Source organism: Homarus americanus, unplaced genomic scaffold, assembly GCF_018991925.1.
Source record: "Homarus americanus isolate GMGI-L3 unplaced genomic scaffold, GMGI_Hamer_2.0 scaffold57980, whole genome shotgun sequence".
Lineage (NCBI taxonomy): Eukaryota > Metazoa > Arthropoda > Malacostraca > Decapoda > Nephropidae > Homarus > Homarus americanus.
This window is the reverse complement of record NW_024716703.1, coordinates 19,482,827-19,492,046: the sequence shown is the minus strand read 5'-3', so window position 1 is coordinate 19,492,046 and position 9,220 is coordinate 19,482,827.

Sequence of the window (9,220 nt, the reverse complement as noted above, 5' to 3'; positions counted from 1 at the left end):
CGGACATCGATGAAGAGATTCAACGTCGGATCAGATGTGCATCTCAAGCTTTTGGCAGACTCTCTACCAGTGTCTTCAATTGTAGGGAGTTGAAATTATCTACAAAGATGCACATGTATTGAGCAGTAGCCCTCCCCACCCTGCTGTACGGCAGCGAGAAATGGGTCACATACAGGAGGCACCTCAAGGCACTTGAAAATTTTTACCAACGTAGTCTACGTTCTATCCTCCGAGTTCGCTAGGAAGACAAGAGAACAAATACCAGTATTCTTGCTGACTCCAACTGTAGGAGCATCGAGACTATCATTATCCACGAACAACTAAGTTGGACTGGCCATGTTACCCGCATGGACGACAGTAGACTGCCAAGGTCGCTAATTTACAGTCACCTACGTTATTCCTAACTAATGGTAAACGTAACACTGGTGGACAAAGGAAAAGGTATAAGGATAGTCTTAAGACAAACCTGAAAAAAGTGCCAAATCGACCCCCTCACCTGGGAGACGGATCACTCCACACCACAACTCTTGGAGGAGCACCACACTAGAAGGTGTCAATACTTTCAATTTAGCCCGACTGGCATACCGAGGCCGACAAGCGCCAGCGCCAGAAAGATGCTGTAGCCTCCTCTTCCGCACTAGATGTAGCCATACACACGTGCAACATCTATGGACGATCTTGCCGGTCCCGTATCGGCCTCTTCAGTCACCTCAGAGCTCACCAACGAAGGTGACATCCTTAATAACTCATAACATTGTATCATAGCTGGATGATCGTCATACTCGATTCCGAGTGACAGCAAAGTAGTAGTAATAGTGATGGTGTTGTGGTGAGGCGAAGGTGTTTGTGGCTGTGTCAGGTGTTGGGTGTCCTCTGATACACCTGCCTTCATAACAATTACTGCTCTCATCAATATTCAACGTGTGGGCGACTCCTAGGGCTCTTTCTCTCTCACTCTCTCACTCACTCTCTCTTCGTGTCCTCTGTCTTGATAAATCTCAAATTTTCTTCCACTTTGCGTGCCTCTCTCTTTTCTCTTTAATTTTCTTACCTTTTCTATATATTAGTCTGTGTTTCCGTATCTTTGTCTTTTTCTTTTTTTCGGTTTATCTGTTTATCTGTCCTTTTCTTCTTCTCTACGCGTCTTGGTTTATCTGTGTTTCGTTCTCTTTTCCTTTCTCTTTCCTCCTCCCTTTCTCTTATCCATCCCTTCCCCCTCCCCTCTCTCTCTTCTTCCCAATTCCTTCTTGCTCCTTGTCTCTCTACAGAAAAAAAAATTCATTTTATACATACATACATACATACATACATACATACATACATACATACATACCACGTGAACACCACACCACACCACCATCCCAGGCCCGGGTCATCAACTGTAAACTATAATAATTTGTACGTTCAATTCATGTTCCTTCTTCATTTAGTAATTAAAACTTTTGTTTAACGATCCACCCACCCCATGCCTTTGTAAGTAATTTTTGTTCAATGTATATTTACGGCCTTCGGGCTGCAGAACTTTTTCAATAAACCGTTAATTATTAATATTATTATTACATACATACACACACATACATAAACATTATTTTCACTCAATAGTATACTTGAAATTTTTTTTATTAAAAAATACTAATAAAATATTATATAAGAAAAGTCGATATTTATAAATAGGATTTTTTATCACCGCCCCCCTGAGTTGTCGTACTTAAGGGAGAAACTAAATTAGGAAATGGTCATCCTAGAGCTATGCTTGATTATTCAAATGTCGACCTGTGGTGCAGAAAGACCCGATTTCTATTTGATTTTGAGTGACTCGCTGATGTAGGTACTGTGCCTTCACAAGAGGGACACGGAAAAGCTTTTGGCGGGGATTGTTGTTGTCAGGGAAGAAATTCATGGCAAGTTCTGAATATTTTCGGTTGAAGAAATTATCGAACCATCTGCTGGATATTGTTGGTGGAACGGATTAACAGGTGAGAGAGAGAGAGAGAGAGAGAGAGAGAGAGAGAGAGAGAGAGAGAGAGCTGATAAGTGTGTGTGAGAGCAAACACACACACACACACACACACACACACACACACATAAAACCACTAATAAAAAACATAGAACATTGATGGGGGGGAAATCAAACAGCTATCGGGAAAGGGATGAAAGAATAAAACATTTGTATTGACAATAAAACGAGTTGGTGGCCCGCGGCAGCCACTACAATAACACGCCGAATGTAAACTAATATTTGTGACGGTCTCCCCTCCCCCTCCTTGTTTCTCTCTCTACTCCTCTTGTTGGAAATGTCTCTTAGCGAGCGACTGAGAGTAAGACAGGTTATTACGCCGAATGATTAAACATCCTAAAGATACTTGCGGTGGTCAGGTTAGGTTAGGCGAGGTTAGGTTAGGTTAGGTTAAGCGAGGTTAGGTTTGGTTTGGAATTAGCGTTTTGGTGAGTAATCTAAAAGGTGAAATAACCTGGGTTGTCTTAGCTTCTCTTTAAATGACGAATGTTTTAGGATTTGATATCTATTCTGACATTCATGTAAACAGATGGCGAGGTGAGGTGTAGTGTGAAGGTGGCAGAGTTATGGACTCTCCAGTAACTGTAGTTCATTTTCGGGACAGGTCTGGTCCAGTTGATGTTATATATTATAATGTGTTACTGCGTTTCGATAACCATGGTATTCTTAATGTTATAATGTATTATTGCGCTTCAACAACTAAGGTCTTGTTTATGTTTGATGTTATAATGCAGTAGCTAAGTTATCCAGCTTCACCCGGGTTATTAATGAAACAAAATCCCGGCCTTGGGGTCACAGCCAAAAATGTGGTAGGGATGCGAGAGCACCTGTGGGGCCAACCCCGGGTTGCCTCTCGTGGAGATAGTGTACAACTATTTTCTAGGTAGGCCATCAGCATTTCCCGACCAAATTTCAACTCTCCATCTTCAAAACAGTCGGCTCGTGGGGGGGTCTTGATACAGGAGATAGTGGGCGACCATCCCGGGGCCTATAAACCGCTCGCTCCTCACTACCAAATTTCAGCTCTTTACAAAAGTGTGGAAATGCATAAGGAACACACACACACACACACACACACACACACACACACACAATGTGTGTCACACCGGGTACCATAGGTAACAATTATTGCGCTTCAGCGACTAAGGTCTTTTTGATGTTATAATGTACTATAGTGCTTCAGTGCATATTCTACGTTAATAAATATGCTAGTCATCGACAATTAGAATTTAAGAAAGAGATGCATCTTTCTGATTAATTTGGTTCAATCTGGATGTTCTTCCACAGTAAGTGAGAGAGAGAGAAAGAGAGAGAGAGAGAGGGGGGGAGGCGGGTTTGATGAGTTGGTTCTTGTGCTCCACTGCCTCTATTGTTATCCTATAAAAAATATCGTCTTCCCTTGTGGGTAAATCTCACTGGGTAACAGAGTCTTCCAGACCTTGATATACCAACACAACATCACTAAATTTACACTTTGAAATATACTGTAAGACGTTTACCAGCAATATATTTACATGAATATTATAGGTTGTGAAAGTGTGTTCTGTGGGTCTGACTTTGTGAATACAGTGCACTATAGGCCTTCGCACACATTGAGGGATTGTGGTCGGTACTGCACGAGTGCGCCTTCACTTCCCCAACTGTAAAGTCAGGTACTTAAATACAACTGGGTGGACTGAGTATGACAAGAGCCCGAACTAGTGAACCTTAGGATGGGAGTCGAGTACTGCATCCTCTTGGCCACCACAACCACATTATAGGCTGTCCATTCCATTAATTAGTGTTTATACACATCTTGGGGCGCATAATATGTTTAGTCACTGGTTCTCTATCTGTAGGATTTTACACTATGTTAAGCGAAACTTTTTGGTAATAGCTAGTATGTTCATTAGTCCATTAACTCCTTCGTAGAACACTTATGTCTATCTGTACAAGTGTCCTACACGAAAAAATACTTGTGTTAATATTATTTCAGGAGACACATGTATGTAAATGAGCTAATATGTATTCATTATTAATTTCGGTGACATCATCCTCCTTCCTTGACCTCCTTCCTATATGTGTTGTTTCGTTATCCAGCCTCCTCTCCTACACACACACACACACACACACACACACACACACACACACACACACCTCAGCCTTCTTCGGGTAAGGACGTGTGCAGTCGGCGCTGCCCGCTAACGCGGCCGTGGTCTCTTGACCATGGAGACAGCTGCCAGCCCGGTCTGTCGGGCTCTCCCCTTCCCCATCTCCTCCTTCCCATCTGGATATATCAACAACCTCACACCAACAGTACAGTGCAAAGATTGACGATTAACCCACAAGTGATATAGAAAAGTGGCAATTTCAACTCGAAGGAAAAGCTCAAAAACACAGCAATACTGATTGTGACTGGATCTGACCTAACCTGACCTCACAGCTTCACCTGACCTAACCTGAAGGATGGAGCACACCTGCATTGCCCCAAGCTACTGTCCTGGCCACACACCAGCCCATACGAGCACGAACTGATTGCTACAAGAACAGCCCAGTCCCAACCATTGTAAAAATTAGCAACACCTAATTATTATATGTCATATTTGTATCACTTATGTTACTTGTACATCATTTGTAAATCAAGAGACCCATTCCCCAATTATGTAATTGTATATTTTCAGCCTTCCGGCTGCCATGCTCTTTCAATAAACCGTTAATTATTATTATTATTATTATTATTACACACACACACACACACGACTCGCTTCTTCAGATCATTGGTTCCGTGTGTGTTAAACTACCAGAAACAGAATATAAATGTTCTCCAACTCCATTTTCCATTCAGCAGCTTTGGAATGGACTGCACTTCCTAAATCCATTTTGTGAACAACACGACCTAGAGCAGTTGGAAACAAATGCAAACAGACCGCGAAAACGAACGGAATTTGAGGCAATTGTATTTTTTCGAAATTCCTCTATTCTCTTTTCTCTCTGGGTCACTTAATTCGTGTCCGATCGCCTGTGTTGTTGCTTATATATTTCTGTGCTTCAACTTACCAAAGTCTTTAAACACGTTCTCTAATTAGGTACATGCACTACACAGCACCACAACAAGGGTCTTTAAACACGTTCTCTAATTAGGTACATGCACTACACAACACCACAACAAGGGTCTTTAAACACGTTCTCTGATTAGGTACATGCACTACACAGCACCACAACAAGGGTCTTTAAACACTTTCTCTAATTAGGTACATGCACTACACAGCACCACAACAAGGGTCTTTAAACACGTTCTCTAATTAGGTACATGCACTACACAGCACCACAACAAGGGTCTTTAAACACGTTCTCTAATTAGGTACATGCACTACACAGCACCACAACAAGGGTCTTTAAACACGTTCTCTAATTAGGTACATGCACTACACAGCACCACAACAAGGGTCTTTAAACACGTTCTCTAATTAGGTACATGCACTACACAGCACCACAACAAGGGTCTTTAAACACGTTCTCTAATTAGGTACATGCACTACACAGCACCACAACAAGGGTCTTTAAACACGTTCTCTAATTAGGTACATGCACTACACAGCACCACAACAAGGGTCTTTAAACACGTACTCTAAGTAGGTCCATATACTACACAACAACAATTAAAATGATGGAGAAAAGTTCTTCCTTTCCCGTCTAAGTAAATAGTTCATTATTATATCCCATTCAGTCACATGAAACAAAAAGTAAATTCACATCATCTTGCACTCCACCTGTACACTATTAATCAAGTGTCGCGTGAAATTAGATTTTCATTCGCTCAAACTGAATTACTTCCACAGCCAAATTGTCTCTCGGGATTTGCCCTCTTAGACCTGTGGCACAACTGGGAGTGTAACCAGGGCGAGGACTCAAAGGCTGGTACGACGAATATTCCTTGTAACAAGCTGAGGGGTGTATTGACGGTTTAACTTAAACTAAACTAATTTATAACTTTTAAAAAGTAACAACAAATTTATACAGAGATTATAGCCTAAGTAGACACATTCACTTAAATTATAGAGATAAATTTGAGGTAGAAAATCTATTGCAAAAGATTATGTAGCTTAATTTTGTCTACCAACTGTTGTTAGTGAAGGTACTGTACTGTACTGTACTAGTTAAGGTAAGAGTCTCAGTAAAATAACATTTGGACACTATTTTTGTATTTTATCTAAAATGTACCAGTCAGGTTATCCATCTTCAGTTACGAGGGACATCCAACATATTATGAACCTTTGTGAATCCCACCCCAGGGTCATAGTGTCAAAGAAACTTGCTTTTATTTTCACTTACGGTGTCATGTAGATCTAAACTTCAACGAAAGGAAGAGATTAAATGATGCCGCTTGTGTAACACCGAGGTAAAATTATCAGGTAGGACACTATGAGAATCTATGTAGGAGGTTAATGACTTAAGGGAATTAAATTTTTGTAACGCTGGTGACGGGTCTGACGACGATGGTTGACTAAATAAAGTCTAAGAGCGGCTGGCGAGACTCATTGAGAACTGCACACACACTCCAGCTCTGAATACCTCTGGATCAATGCTAGAACTACTAGAATTTGTGCACATTTACTAGAACCCATTTAACACATTATAACCCATTTTACTATATTGAAGCCCATTTAAGCCTATATATTCTGGGTTCTACACTAGGTGTCAGTCATAGTGTCTGGTATGATTGTGTATGCAAAGTCTATTCACGGATCTGCTTTTATTCTCCATTGACTTTTTTAGGTTCAGATGCTTCCTTTTTTAGGGTTCAGTTTCAGAAAAAATCCTTATGGTAAAAGAACAAATCCAAATAATGTATGTACGTACATTATATTTCCTCTATTCTTTACCTACAGTTTCTATTTGTTTATTTTAGGATATAATATTCATAAAAAAGGCATTTGCCTACTTTTTTTATCGAAAAGTTTGGTCAGTAAAGTGTGGTCTGTAAATGTATGGCATGTAAAAACAAAAGACTTAAAGTTGTAAGATACAGAAGAATTATAATTGACAAACAGACTTACTCCACAAATAAAATTCGGCGTGATATTGAACATTAAACCAAACAAAAGTTGATCGACAAAGTTTATTTATTCAATAAATGTTTGTCAGTTTAACAGAACTAATTGCCGATGTGCAGGAGAGCGTCACCTATTGGTAAATGTTCCTGTGTTACAACATTTGAACAATCATTTCGAATGTTGTTGGTCATTTGAAGTTCAGACCAAAATATTGCGCGCCTCGCTGTGTGAAGCGGAACAAAAATAGCTGATGTTTAACTCCATACCTTTGACGATGCTGTTATCAGGCCGTGTGACTCATTACCGCGGTGTGTGGCGGCTGACATGTGTACTGCACGCTACTCATGTGATGGACGATGACTTTATGTACATTGTAACACCAATATTTTCAACAACATTATTTGAATGAGGCAAGAAGCGTTGTATTGTACAGTATATTATTTCGGATCACCCGTGCTTCTTTCACCTGAAGATTAACCACCCTATTTCTAACCTAACTTAGCCTACCCAGGTAGCGTGAGGGTGGTTTATCTTTGGGTCAGATAAGTTAGGGTGTATAATATTCAGGTGAACCATAATTTCCTTAAAACAAGCCTCTTGTTGTGGTAAAGTGTGGCTGGGCAGGTGGTGCTCTCTTGATCTTAACACTAACAGCTAGTGACTTACTCTTCCTCAGGAGAGCCGTCAATAAGTGCACAGGGTATAGTGTCGGAAGTCAAACCAGTAACTATTCCTTCGCGGAATGAAAGCTGTGCCGACTGAGTTGCGGAGCCACATAATACTAGAAGCTATTTCGGTAGTCAGAAATTCTGGAGCGTCCGAGACGCATGGGTTAAAATTTCCACACGTCGCACTGAACTGGAAAGCGTCCCAGGAGTACAGCTTAAAAATCGGTAGTTTGTCCCTAAACACCGTTGTTCCGCCTCCATTGTATGTAGGACAATACACAGTTTGAATTAACTCGTCGAGAATGATGGTTTAAACTTTAATCTTTAAGTCACTCTTCTTAAGGGGTTATCGGATTAAGTTACCTCGCTTAAAGGGTTAAGTTACAGTGCTAAAGGTGTTAACTTGCGGATACCAAAAGAGTTAAGTTACCATATTCAAGTGGTTAGATTTATACGTGTAAATGAATAAAAACAAAACATTTTCTGCTTCAGCTGTTCGCTATTGTGCAGCTGGAGACACATTTTTCGCTACACTGACGGAGGCAACTTTGTTTAAATCGTGCCCGCTGGTAATGACACCACCTCCCAGGCTCTTGTTATTCTCTCCTTGCCTTTTGTTATCAAGAACTGTCAAGGATTAATTTGTCTCCGTAATATTAATAGTTGTTGTTGTTTAGTTCATGGATCATTGTAAACGTACGTGCTTAATTAAATACCTTAGTTATATTTGAAACACAGAGAGATATAGAAATAACAGGTAACCTAAACATTCCCCTCCCCCGGCTTATTTCACCTGATGATTAAACGCTTTAACGTTATTCGGGAGTATTAGGTTAGTTTAGGTTAGGTTAGGTTAACATTAGGGTGATTAATATGCTGAAATAAACTGGGGCTAATCTTCAAGGGATCCGAAATAACAAATGTGACACCTTATTACACATAATGATGAATTCTTATTTTGAAGGGATGAAGCTGTCTTGATGTAGTGAGATACCCTCCCCCCGAGTCACTCTCCTCCTCCCCCTAAGAGTCACCCTTCTCCTCCCTCCCAAAGTCACACCTACTACCTCCCATAGTCACCCTCCTACTACCCTCCCAGAGTCATCACTTCCTTCTCACAGTCACCCTCCTGCTTCCCTCCTAGAGTCACCCCCTCCTCCCCCGAGTTACCTCCCCTCTTTCCCCCACGAATTATCGCTATCCTCTCCGCCCCCTTGAATAACCCCCTGCTTTTCCCCGGAGTCACCCCCTTCTTCCCTCCCAGAGTCACCTCTTCTCCTTCTTCCCCCCTCCTCCGAGTCACCCTCCTTCCCTCCTCTTCCGAGTCTCCCCCTTCCCCCGTTGCATATGAAGCAGGCGGCGTTTGATGTCTTAAAGTTAAACACGTCGTCCTGGGGAACTTTCCTAAAAACATCGTCTTGGGGAACTGAAAGTCGACACTGATGATCTACTGATGAACTTGATCACAGTTTGGTAATTAGTCGCGTGATCATCAGGTGTAT